Source organism: Aegilops tauschii, chromosome 5 (assembly GCF_002575655.3).
Source record: "Aegilops tauschii subsp. strangulata cultivar AL8/78 chromosome 5, Aet v6.0, whole genome shotgun sequence".
NCBI lineage: Eukaryota > Viridiplantae > Streptophyta > Magnoliopsida > Poales > Poaceae > Aegilops > Aegilops tauschii.
This window is the reverse complement of record NC_053039.3, coordinates 84069536-84082379: the sequence shown is the minus strand read 5'-3', so window position 1 is coordinate 84082379 and position 12844 is coordinate 84069536. Positions and strand designations below refer to the sequence as shown.

At 44.5% G+C, this 12844-nt stretch overlaps 1 long non-coding RNA gene across 6 annotated transcripts; it reads right to left on the bottom strand.

Annotated features, from left to right (window-relative positions):
* Window positions 1-7594: 7594 nt before the first annotated feature.
* Window positions 7595-12107, bottom strand: LOC109757727 (uncharacterized). Of its 6 annotated transcripts, XR_012184187.1 has the most exons (7): window positions 11590-12076; window positions 10748-10840; window positions 10414-10517; window positions 9658-10126; window positions 8842-9001; window positions 8220-8390; window positions 7595-7917 (listed from the first exon to the last, which is right to left on the bottom strand). It is a non-coding gene; the product is annotated as an uncharacterized lncRNA (long non-coding RNA). The 6 variants fall into 6 exon arrangements; XR_012184186.1 differs by having other exon boundaries at window positions 10414-10840; window positions 11590-12107; XR_012184190.1 differs by lacking the exon at window positions 10414-10517 and having other exon boundaries at window positions 10799-10840; window positions 11590-12103.
* Window positions 12108-12844: the final 737 nt, after the last annotated feature.

The following is a 12844-nucleotide window of genomic DNA, read 5'->3' as shown; positions in this document are numbered from 1 at the left end:
GGATGGCGCCCTCCCTCCCCCTCTTTATAAAGGGGCGGGGTCGAGACTCGGCCGCCCCACTCAGCCAATCCAGCCGGCGGAGGCGTAGGGAGTCAGGACCGACCCGCTGCCCCAATCAGCGATGGCCCGGTTTCCTGCCTCCACGGCCCGCCACTTGCATGAAGGACGCGTGGCGAACGTGCAGGGTCGAAAGGACAGGTGAGGCGACCGTTCCCCGCCCCATGATCGGGGAGCGTGGACGCCTTGAAGACTGCGACCCGAGTCCATCCAGTAAATGAGCCGCGCCTCCATGCCTCCCTCTTTTATGGGGAAGGCGCGAGCCGCCTCTTTACCATGATGTGACGCATGCATGCGGAAACCGCCCCACGCATGCCACCCACGTCATGCACCCCCCCCCACGTCGCGCGTTCAACACGGGTCATGGGGAAGCGCAGCGGACGAAGAGTTACTGCGGTGAAAATCCGCCCCGCCTGCCCGCGCACCGTTCTGGGCCTGGCCCAACAACGTGTCGCGCTTATGTGTGGCCCAGGCCCGGGGGCTCCTGTCGGTGTACAAAAGTAGGGGCACGCCTTTGTACCCCTTTACTTGTGCACAGGCAGTCGGAGCCGCGCGCCACAGCCACACTAACCAGGGCAGAGCAGGGAGGCCGGAGAGAAGCCGAAGCCCAAGACAACGCCAAGGCCGAGAACACAAAGAAGCAGAGGGACGAAGCAGCTTCCCCCAGCAAGACCCTTGCCGGGGCAGCCTCGGCGGCCCCGGCAAGACCCTTGCCGGGGCAGCTCGCCCAAACACCAACAGAGCAAGCTGCCCTTGAGCCTACAGGTTCCAACCCAACCAACTACGATTGGACCAGGGCTCGGGAGGCACCTCTGTGGTGGCATGCAGATCTTTGTCAAGACCATAGATATATGAGATCGGATGAGGACCAGAAGACGGCGACCCTCGGCGGGAGCCCTGCCGAGGAAAGCCACAAGACCCCCGGCAAGATCCTTGCCGGGGACGACTGCGCGCCACGGCAAGACCCTTGCCGGGCCCTTGGCAAGGCCCTTGCTGAGGACATTAGCGGGGACACTGCCAGGCCCGCACTAGCCAAGTTTCCGCCGCCATTAGCATGCAGCTGCCAGCCCGACCAGCTGGGCAGGCACTTGCGTGGCAACATGCAGCTTCTAGGCCAGATCAGCAAGCGCCTGCGTGGCGGCATGCAGATCTTCGTGAAGACCCTACCACCGCGCCACCTCAGCTGCCTGCCTGCCTACATGGCACCGCATGTGTCACTGGCCAGGGCACGTGTTGAAGTGAAGGGGAGCGGCGACGGACGGGACGGGCCTCGCTCCCGTCCCCGATAAATCTAGGGGACACCTAAGCCGCGCATTAAATGCGTCTTGTCCTGTAATACGGGCGATAAGCTCGCAGCATTGCAGGCCTTTCCACCTCCTGTGTGCCACTGTGGCACCCCCTTTCGACTATAAAAGGAGGCCCATGGTGTACTGGAGGGGGATTCGGCTCTTTTGAACTACACAGCCACCATAGCTAGTTCGAGAGCTCAAGAAGACTCAATACATCCACCAAAGTAGGACTAGGGTTTTACGCATGCTCGCGGCCCGAACCTGGGTAAACGATCCTTGTGCTGACTATTAATCCTGCTCTTCTCACAACCCCGCGCCCCGGCAACCGTAGTAGGGATTCTTGTGATCCCATAGGTGTCATTTCCCACCGACACCCCCTAGTAGAAAACCAGCTATCGTTTCATAAATGCGCTAGGAGATAGTATCCTATCCCCCTCAATCTCAGGAGTCGCTTTCTCTATGCCCGACTTACGAGCTCTTTGCTTATTATTTCTCGGGTGGGATGAAGGTCGAAATGTCTAGTTTGAATTGCTTATTCTTATATATTTTGAATCGTCTAGCTTCATACCAAGGTTATTCTATAAAAGAACCAAGTAAGAAAGTAAGCCCGTTTAATTGAAATAGCTTCCTCGCTTCGCAGTTCGATACCCACTGAAACTATGTATATGATAGACTCGGGAGGGGTAAAGGGTTACTTTATTTGGGCTGCTAAGTCTTTCTTGTTGATTCCGGAAATAAAGAGGACCTTCTTAATCCTTCGTGCTCCACACCCGCGTCACTGGACCTATCCATTCGAGCTCTCTCCTCTAATCCCAACTCGACACGGCTGGACGACGACGCCTGTTGACTTATAACAAAATCACACGTTAAGCCCGATGAATTCATCTACAATTTCTGGATTTGTCGGTTTGGCAAGGCAGAACTAGGGCCCTACCATTAAGGTTATATTATAGTTTCGATAGGAGAGCTGCAGACCAGATAGGAATGCAAGAATACTCTGTAAATTGTTTATTAATTGGTTTAGTCTATGGAAGAGAAGTACTGATCTAGAGGATTGCCCCCCCCCCCAGACTGACCTAGTTGTCCTTGACTTGCTTCGGAAAGAAAAGACCTAGTACTTGTTTACCTTGACCATGGCTACTTTTCCGCCGCCTTTCCTTCTATACTTTTCCTATGTGCTATCCCGGGCATCCCTTGTCAAGCTACCTATCCCTACGAAAAAGCAAGCCTACTTACTACGTGTTTTCCTCTATTGGCAAATACGCATATACTGACCTACTCACGTGCATATCTTGCATAAGGCCTACCCCTAAAAAAACAAACTAGCCCGTATCTTCCTAGTCCTTGTTGCCATCCCTACTCGACTTTACTCGAGTATTTATAAAAAGCTACTACTTGAATACATACTTTTACTATTATTTAAAGAAAAAACAAAAACTATTTATGAGTTTATGCCCCACCAACGGAGCAAAAGAACGCTCAAATGAGGAACTAGAATATGAAAGTGAAAAATCTCCTACCGAACAAAGAAAACACTATATCTCATTTTAAAAATCTGGTAAAAATTCTTCAACCTAACTCAACACAACTATATTTTGACTGTATGTATGTTTGTAACGTGCCACAAAACCATCTTAAGATTAGATAGTTATCAATCAGCAAACGCATTGACCACATGCAAAAAATCAAGACGGATCTCCTTCCTTTTATTCGGTGCTTTCCTTTTATAAGTCACTGCTATTCTTCCTTGACCCTTCTTACCTTTGCTAGATTTTGCATTCCCCTCATTACTATTCGGCTCAGTATTATCTTCACCTTTGGAATTGCTTCCACCAGAAGTAGACGACAAGTACCATAGATGTCATAATTTCGTATATAGCAAATTCAGGTAGTAAGTAATGGAACTGTAGCATGCAAAGGGACTGTACCATGGAAATTGAGAAGAAATCTCCATCAAGTTTTTCCATTTTATGCCATATGAATAAGAGATTCCTTTTACTTAGAAAGCTCGCGTAGAAGTTTGCTATCAAAGACCTCGATATTCTTTTCATCCGCGGTTTCCCACTTCTCTGTCTCTGGGTGAATGCCTCTACCAAAGGTTTTGCGCCAACTTGGGAAAGCCTTAAGTTATATCTTAATCTGTCTTGCAAGGTAGATTGGATCATGTCCGCGATAGAAGTTGCAGAGGAATGAAACGACGATTTCGGTATAGGAAGAGAAAGGGATTGTGCTTTCGACCGTGGCGAGATAGGATAGACTTGGGATTCTTTCTTGGCCCTTGATTGCCAACACTCTGGGGCTGAATTAATTAATGAAACTAATAGGAAGGATTGGGATGATGAACTGGATCAATTCTTTATTTCGCGGACTGACCAAGGTAATTAATTCCTTCCATTGGACAGGCGGGTAAGCAAGGAGACGACGTTCTCATTAAAAAAAATGAAATATGCCATGCCGAATTAAAAAACAACTCCTTAAACTCCGTCATTTACCGACATCCTCTCGGCTATCATACGTCCTCCGCTTATTTCTCTTAGGCATAGGCATCTCAACACATTCCTCCTTCCGAGTTGCTTGTCCGAACTTGGCTCTTTAGTAAAACGAAGGAGCTGCTAAGCTATTATTAGGTATCAATTTAGGAGCCTTTTGTCATTTCCAACTACATTATTGTGAGCATTCGGAACCCGTTCCTATGCAGTCATCAAATTGGCTGGCTTTGGACCCTCGATCGCAGCAATGAACTCAGCGTCCCACTTAACTTACTTTTAGTACTTTTGAATCTTGTCCCATCCCATAGCTTCACAAGTGAATCCACCTATGGATCCATAAAGTTGATCATTACTTTTCAAATTCTTATTTCATGTGTCCGCCATAGCGCTTATCTGTCTCCTGGTCTGATTCTTCTTTGGAATGTAACCGGACATATTACAAGGCAAAAAAACAGTGATTTCATTGATTCCGGATTGCACAGTGTCTGCCTTTCCCTCTTTCCTTTCACTTTCCTCGCATAACGAAAGCATGATTTACCCGAGCCGAGTATCTTGTTAGAGTAGTAGATTCCGTGCTCGAGATGATGTGTGTGACCGGGCAGGAGATTCTTTTACTCCAAAGCCGTTGCGCAGGTTTGTGTGTGACAACTATGTCGATCAGTTTTTAAAGACGCCCAGAAACTATGTCTACAGATTCCGACAGAGAGTACAAGTGGTGCCATCGGAGGAAGCTGACAACCTCAGAACAAGAATGGAAAAAGGATTGATTGCTTGACGAAGTAGTACCAACAAGATATATTAATCACTAGGTTACGGTAATATGTGCTTGTCTCCGAAAAGAAGGATAAAATGATAGATTAGCAAAGCAGTCACTCCCAACGGTAGATGAAAACGATACCGACACATCTACTAAATCATCTTAACAACCTTGAAGATACAGTATTATATAATAAACTCATTTAGTTGATAGATCATTATTGGATTCTTTTATTTGTGACCAAGATCCATGAAATAGCTCTCTTTATACTACGTTATAACTAGCGGATACTTCCCATTCTTATGTATTCTTTCCTTATTATGACTCATGTGCTTAGATAAAATACGACATTTGAGTTTGGACATAGCCAATTGCTACTTATGGTGCTAGGCCTTTTCAAGCAATGGAAGGCAGACTTGAATGCCAATCAGACATGGACAGAAGCTTAGATAATATCATTGGTTTCTCTTGTTTATCACTTAGTAAATAGTCTTATTTGTCCCAGGGAGCGAGGAGAGAAGATGACAGGTTGAGTAGAGAAAGGTGGGTCATTGTCCCAACGTAGTAGTATGTTTGTTTTGTTTTCAGCTGATCTATATAAAAATAATAGAAGAAATAAAGGCAAAGGATTTGGTCAGTCGTCAAGTACAGATTTCCTTTACCAAGAGTTGGGAACTCTGAATAGTTGTTTGAATATCGACTGCCTTCCTTGCGCTTCAATTCCGCTTATCCAATCCAACTTCCCCTGGGAGCCAAGCAGAAAAGCAAGTCCTCTACTTATGAATGCAGTACTCACCTCACTAAACTTAGGAAGAACTAATTCAAGTAGAATTACAAATAGCGAGAAGTGGATGAAAAAGGGATCGAGCCTAGCGCGAAAATAGCTGCTCCTTCCCTCTTTCTTGCTTGCTTTACTCGGTATTCAGTGAAAGATTAGGCTTGGTAATTACAGTTACCAATGGTAAGGATTGGTACGTGAACTTTCCTTTTTATCGAGCTCGAAAAAGCAATGGGTGGGTTGGCTGTGAAAGGAGAGTAGAGTTTTTTAGTTTAGTAAGAAAAGTATTGGGTGAGGCTCCTCACATCCATAACATATTATCTGTACTCTTTTTCAAGCATGCCTCTTTTTAATGACTCTCTTTTTCAACTTAATTGTGGCATTTCATTCTGTTATCGACTAATGGTTGACACTGGAGAAGCATTGAAGGCTCCTTCCATAGATTCCAAAGCCCTGTTTGCTATTATCAGAATATTCTGACTCCCTTGTTGTCTTATTGATTTGACCAACCGCAATAACAACATTGCCATTCGGGGTTATGCGAGTCGGAGTATTAAATAAATGGAATATTCCAGCAGGAGCAACCGAACCATCTTCTCGTTGTCCTTCCATTCTTCTGACCAATAAAATAGCTCTTGGTCATAAGAATCCGGCTGGAGTTCGAAATCGGAGCTAAGAATTGAATCGAATTCAGGCACTTCCCTCAAGCCGAAACCGGAACAGGAAACTTGTAACTTCTAGCCGAGAAGGATAAGAGAGGTTTGTCTTGCTTTGTCTTATAGTGATTGTGTGCCAGGGGTCAACGAAGAGACGGGACGCTATTGTCCCGGACTACTTGGACTAGTCTACTAGGTCGGGGGAAGAGACTTGTTTGTGATAGGACGAGAGATCAAGTACAATGTTCGGTTCAAACTAGGCAACCTCTTCATTGTAAGACCGAGAATAGTATATGCCCCGTCTCACCACTAGCTAGGGCCACCAGCATTAGGAAACTAATGAAGAGTCGTATGGCTAAGGAATTCAAGGTTGATAGAGCTCTTGGGAAGAAGTCAGTATCCAGCTTTCTTTCGTTGATATCACAATAACAAGCGAGGAAAGGACAGTCTTTCAAGAGAAGATAGGTCTGTTTGTCATTAAGGAATTGTGGCGAGTATTGCTTGTTTCCCAGATCCGGTATCAGGACCTGTCGATAGATGGGATGGACCCAATAAAGGGATAGTCCCTAACGAGAAGTATGCTGCTGTCCCAATAAAGGGATAGTTGGACGGTATCGATTGAGGGAATAGGGATAGGTGGTTAAACGCGATGCTGCGCCTAACTATATAGAACGGTCATCCATGAAGAGAAGTCGGCCAACTATTAAGTCAGAGAAGTCATCAACCTATTACTAGTGTAAGTTCTATTAAGAGAAGTCGTCAACCTATTACTAGTGTAAGTTCTTTTCTTCCTCTCTACCAATTGAAAGTAAGTATTGATTTCGCCTAATAGGGACAAAGCAAAGTAGGGTGGTCAAGTACAGTATGCCTGGAGTTCGTAGTGCCCACTAGATATCATTGGCAAGTTATAGAAGTCTTTCTCTCTTTTGAGATATCATTGGTCAGTGCAGCAAGGGGCAACCATCATTTCTATTGCTTTGTAAAGAAAAGATAGGACAAGGGTCTTGCACTACAAGAAATATGTCAACTTGTGACCATCACTATTGGTCACTAAAAGGTCATTGTTTTTCATTTGCGACCTTTTTGTGACCAAAAACAGATGGTCAAAAGCTGACAGTCGTAAACTGAAATTCACGACCTTCTCTGTGAGAAGGTCGTGGAAGGCAACGACCAAAACAAAAGGTCGTTGAACCCATGACCTTTTGTTTTGGTCACTGGATGTCTGCCCAGGCCACATCGGATCCAACGTGGCAATCTGATGTGGCAAAATTGCGACCAATTAAAAAGGTCGTTGATAAAATTCAGCCCGGTCCAGTTTAGTGTTTTACATGGCCCGAGCCCATTAATTCAGCCTTTTTAATATATATTTTTCCTGTTAATTTTCGCTAGCTACATGGGCCTAGATTTACATTTCAGCCCATTAAATGCCCCTTTGTTTTTTTTCTATCAAGTTTGGTCAGCAACATGGGCCAAGCCCAACTGTTTAGCCCGTTAATTTTTATGCACATTTGGCCCTTCAAGCATATAGGTACTATTTTGTGCAGCCCAATTCTGGTTTATATTCAGCCTTTTTATACCATCAAATAATAATTCAATCTTGGAGTCGGTCCAATACTCTTTTCAACCCACTCACATATATTTGGCGATTCATACAAATGATTCTCCTTTCTAATAATTTTTTCAAAAAATTCATAATTCAGCACTAAATATGTTTACATCACAGGCCATAAAGCCCTACAAAATAGTACACAGGCCATAAAGCCCTACAAAATAGTATCACTTGTTCCTATACAAAACTATCAAATCATACGTACAACAAAACAGAATACAGAAAATTTAGTTCAACAAAAATTATTTTTCTTCCTCTTCCATCTTCCAGAACTGACAACACCTGGCATTGGAAGGATCAGCCATTAGAAGCATATAGAATACAAGGGAAACAATCAAAATAAAGAAATGAAAGGCACACACTATGAAAATTACGACAGCACCAATATTTTTTATATTACCATAACAGACAGAAATGTAATCTAATTGCATAAGACATGACATTATCAACAAGACAAAGCAAAATTTACAGTGCCAGCTCAGGAACAAGGCAAAGCATATTTTACAGTGCGAGCTCAGGATGCCACCATGCACACTCCAAAAAAAAATCTAAACGGTGGGTAAGAGAGCAGGACACAACTGTACCTGTAAATGCTGCTGGCTAGTGACAAAAGTAACTTGGTCGAAGCCAAAGAGGGATCTGCCAAAGTTGCTAGGCATGCCGAGAAGTATGAGGTAACCGGTGATCTTCTCTTGGTTCTCCTTGATCTTGTCCTCGAAGTACTTCCTCTCCAAGTTGTCCCGCTGCAGCTCGTCCTACACCACCCAGAAACAAAAAATTCAGATCAACAACTGCATAAATCATCCCTTGTTTGCTTATCTGGACCAGACACTACTACTATTTGTGAATATAGCAAATGTAAATGGTAAACAACACTTGAGAATATAGCAACAGATTAAGAGCATATTGTTTACCATCACACAGACAGTAGCACAATGCTACAGGAAGCTATTAGGATAAAGTAGAGCTTCTACATTACATAGTTAGATATGAAGGACCAAGGAAACGGTTGCGAAAAAGATAAGTTACAGAGCAATCATGTATTGACGATCCTACTGGTAGCAAGGACATAAAGATAATCACTTCACAAGTAGTACCAACATGAGTAAATCACATACTGAAGTGCAATCTAATATCCCAGCTGCCAAAACACCATATTCCACACAAATCGAAAAAGAGCATAAGCTGGAGGACATATAAATATACCATGAGCATTATTCCTATAAAGGAAATCCCTGTAAATATTAGAAACATGCCACTGGGCACTAATCAGCCAGTGTACTGTCATGGCTACCCGAGGAATCACCTAAACACACAGCCTCGAAGAGGATGGCCAGTGTTGCCTACACTAGAGTCACCATGTTGCCTGTAATTCCATCAAGACAAATACAGTCAGTATCATGATCAAAGGTTCAGAGCAAGAATAGTGAAGGCAATTATGCTATAAACAACAAGGAGATGATGCAAACTCTAACAACGTAGGCATAGAGTAACAACAGGTCCATTACACTTAAGCTGCTGCTACCTGCATATACTAAATGGAACCAGAAGTATGTCGACTACTAGACAGCCATGAATGATGCCCAGTAGTATTGATTTGGAAACAATCACTCCTCCAATACAGATAAATTTTGGAGTATTAATTCGAAAAATGATCTATTATTGCTCTCTGGCACTCATCAAAAGCAACCAATATTACAGTACAGTGCAGTGCGTAAGAAGGAATGAATCCATTTTCACAATCTGAGGAAGAATAAGGAGGAACGAAACATATGAAGGAGTATTCAGTTTACTCATGCTGCTGCTACAGTACAGTACTCCAAGAATAATATAAAATGTGGACTAATCTGAATAATCCGGTCTAATTTAGACAAATGTGGACTACCCTACTCCAAGATGCTACTCTAACTATCAGCACTGGAGTACGTACTGTTTAGTCTGTTGGAGTACAACAATACTCCAAGATGCTAATCCAGTTTCAAACTTGCAAATACAACAAGACAAGCGATGTACCCATTTTACCTTTCATGTTAGATCTTGGATAACAAAGAGTGCTCCCAGTCCAAGAAGCACAACAAGTGAGATGAGAACTAGCAGTACTGGATAGTGTACTAACTGATGGTAAATAAGCCCCAGGATTAATGAAGCCCCAGGATTAATGAAGCCCCAGGATTAACTAGCAGTACTAGACAGCCATGAATGAAGCCCCAGGATTTGATTTGGAGGTGGTAATTAAACTTTGGTGTTGGCTTCGGTGTCTGCGAAGTCGTCCAGTAGCTTGGGGTCCTGGGCGGCGACGGATCTCTGGTCGGGGTCGGCACCGGCGCCAGCGTCGGTGGCCTGGCGGTTAGTAGCACGACCACGCCCGGCGTACGGTATGGTTCAGTCCTGTGGTGTAGCTTTGCCTTCAGGTCAATATGTTACCTCGAGAGACTGAGTTGTAGAAGAAATGCCAGGTGCACATGCACATCGCTCCACCAAGAAGTGGAACCTGTTATTGGGCAGAAATGCAAAATTGTTAGTGGGCAAGCACACGAACTGTCATTAACAAAACTTTGCTGCTTGGAATAGCCATCTCAATGGAATGGATGCACACTTCAATAAGGAGGGTTCCTGAAGAAACCGCATATGCTCAGTTTATGACAAAGAAATCACTGGGTGAAGTGAACCAAATCATCTTCCAGAATCTCAATGACATGCGAAGCTTGCAACATTTCACACATACTACAGATACATATATTATCCACAACAAAATTCTTCAGAAAATAGCTTATTTACCAAAACTCTGTATCATAAAGTTTGGCCAATATCAGCAACAAAGTTTGCCCAAAATCCAGTCACCCCAAGAAGTCCAGTTCACATTGTACCAACAGTGCTTAAAGCTGTAGGGCAAACAAAAAAATATAACAATGAGGTGCATTGATTTCTGCTTTAAAAGGTTATGCTTGAAGAACTAAGCTCCAGGCCCGCTACTACAAGTTTCTGTTTCAAGTTTGGCACTTGCTGTCCGACACAAGTAGGGCCATGAACAAGTTTCTGTTTCAAAAAACTCCGTGTACCCATCATTTTCAGTATGCATGTACTGTACTAGAAAATGTGAAGCACCAATCACTTTAAGAACAGTAGCTGGACTCCAGGATGCACCGAAGTATTTTCCACTCACTTCAACTTGGTTTCTCTCTCCGAACAAAGGACTTCCATTGTCCTACAGACAAGAAGAGTATCAGAAATAACAAAAGAGGTAACGGCACCATAAGTGCAGATTAATCACTGCAGTTGAAAAGTGTTATGCATTTTAAATGATCCACCCAAATCCTTTTAATTTGAAGTTAGCGGCACATGTTAATACACCCTTGGAAAATATTTATGTTTATCTCAAGGCTGCATATTGCCATAGTGTGCATATACTTGGCTGTATAGCCTAGTAAAAGTCAAACGAATATCATTAATTTTCGAGAAACATCTAGGAGCAGTACTAATATTTCAGTATTTGTTGTAATAGGGATTTCAAAATTCTTCTATGATTCGTCCAAAAAGTTCAGATAATAAAACTATGTGAACATGGTATATGCAACAAAATAATTTGGAGACAGACACATAGGACACTTAAAACCTGAAACACTGAAGTTAATCGAACAAATAAACCATCTGAATGCAACCCAAAGTAGTACTATGTGAACTGTGAACAGAGGGAGGCACCCCACTTACCACCTCTGCAGCCGGGACACCCTCGAACAGAGGGAATCATTATGGACAGAAGCACAAGCCTACAGCGCTACTTCAGCAACAAGATCACTTTGCAACTGCGAATCCTACAGCGCATCACATGAACTACCAGATAGGGCTACAAGCTACTTTGCAGAGATCGCCATAATCACCCATGTCGCCCTTGCTCTAGTATCACAAAGTAAACTAAACCAGGTAGCGGCAAGCAGATCTGAGATGGGTGGTTACCTTCGTGCTGGACGGACTAGCGCTGGCCTGGCTGGGTGCGCTGGGCGACGGTGCGGGCGACGAAGACGATGAACTCGCGTGCGGCGCCGCGCCGGAAGAAGCCGAAGTGGCTGACGTCCGTGGCGTTGGCCAGCACGAGCGCCTCGGAGCCCTACCCGCCGCTGGAGGAGGATCCCCCGGCGCCTCCGGCCGACGGCCTCAACACGACGAGCATCGTGATATTCATCTCCGCTCCGTCGAGCCTAGATCCGAGGCGAGCTGGGCGCAGCCGCACGGAAGTAGTCGAACATGCACCCCATCCCCGTCCTCCACCTCGGCCTCACCGCTTCCCCCTCGCCGAGCGCCGAGCCTTGGAGCCGCAGAGGAAGGCGAGGGGTGCATGGCGGAGACGAGGTCGGCGGTGGTGGGTGGGGGTGACGGCAGTGGGAATCGCGGGAGGGAGATGAGACGAGCGAGGGAAAGGAAGGCGGGGGCGGCGGGGTGCCTCGATTGGATCTGGGGAATGGGAGAGGATGAGTGGGTGAGTGGGTGGGTTAGGGTTTGGGTTTCTCGGGAGAAGCTCCACCGTTGATGGGTGTTTGATGGATGGCTCAGATCGCTTCCGACTGGGTGATCCGCATGATAGTGGTTCCTTGATTCTCATTGGTCGGTTGTCTCGCACTGGAATCTTTAAAATTTGGACCCAAATATTCTACTTTTTAAGGAAAAAAAACTACAAATATGTCTTATCAAATGGACCACATCATTTTTGGAAAATATTAGTCCACAACTTATTTACAATTAACTAAAATGTCAAGATCACAACCATTTACAATTAAGCTAGAAAATCTTAGAAAAATAAGAAGCATCTAACCGTTTATTGATGGATTAGAAAATCACAATCATTTATTATACCCGCCGCCGCTTTCGACGACGAAACGATCGGATGCTCATGACCCCCCCCCCCCCTCCCAAAGGGGGGAAGATGTTCAATGTGGAGAAGAGCCTGCAAATGGCCAATGTTATGGCAACATTCATGGCATAATTTGTTCAAATGATCTCATATTGTGCACAAGGGAGCATCTTGGAATGGCAAACAATGTTTCTTAACAAAGTTTTCATTTTCTTTACACGGAAATATCATTTTCCATTTTTCGAGTGCCCAAAACGAGTTTTTTGTGAAGGACCTACCATTTATTTGTTGCAAAATTGTACCAAATTATTTTTATAAACTATTAGGTCATATTTAATGCACAATTGATCAAATGGTTGGGTG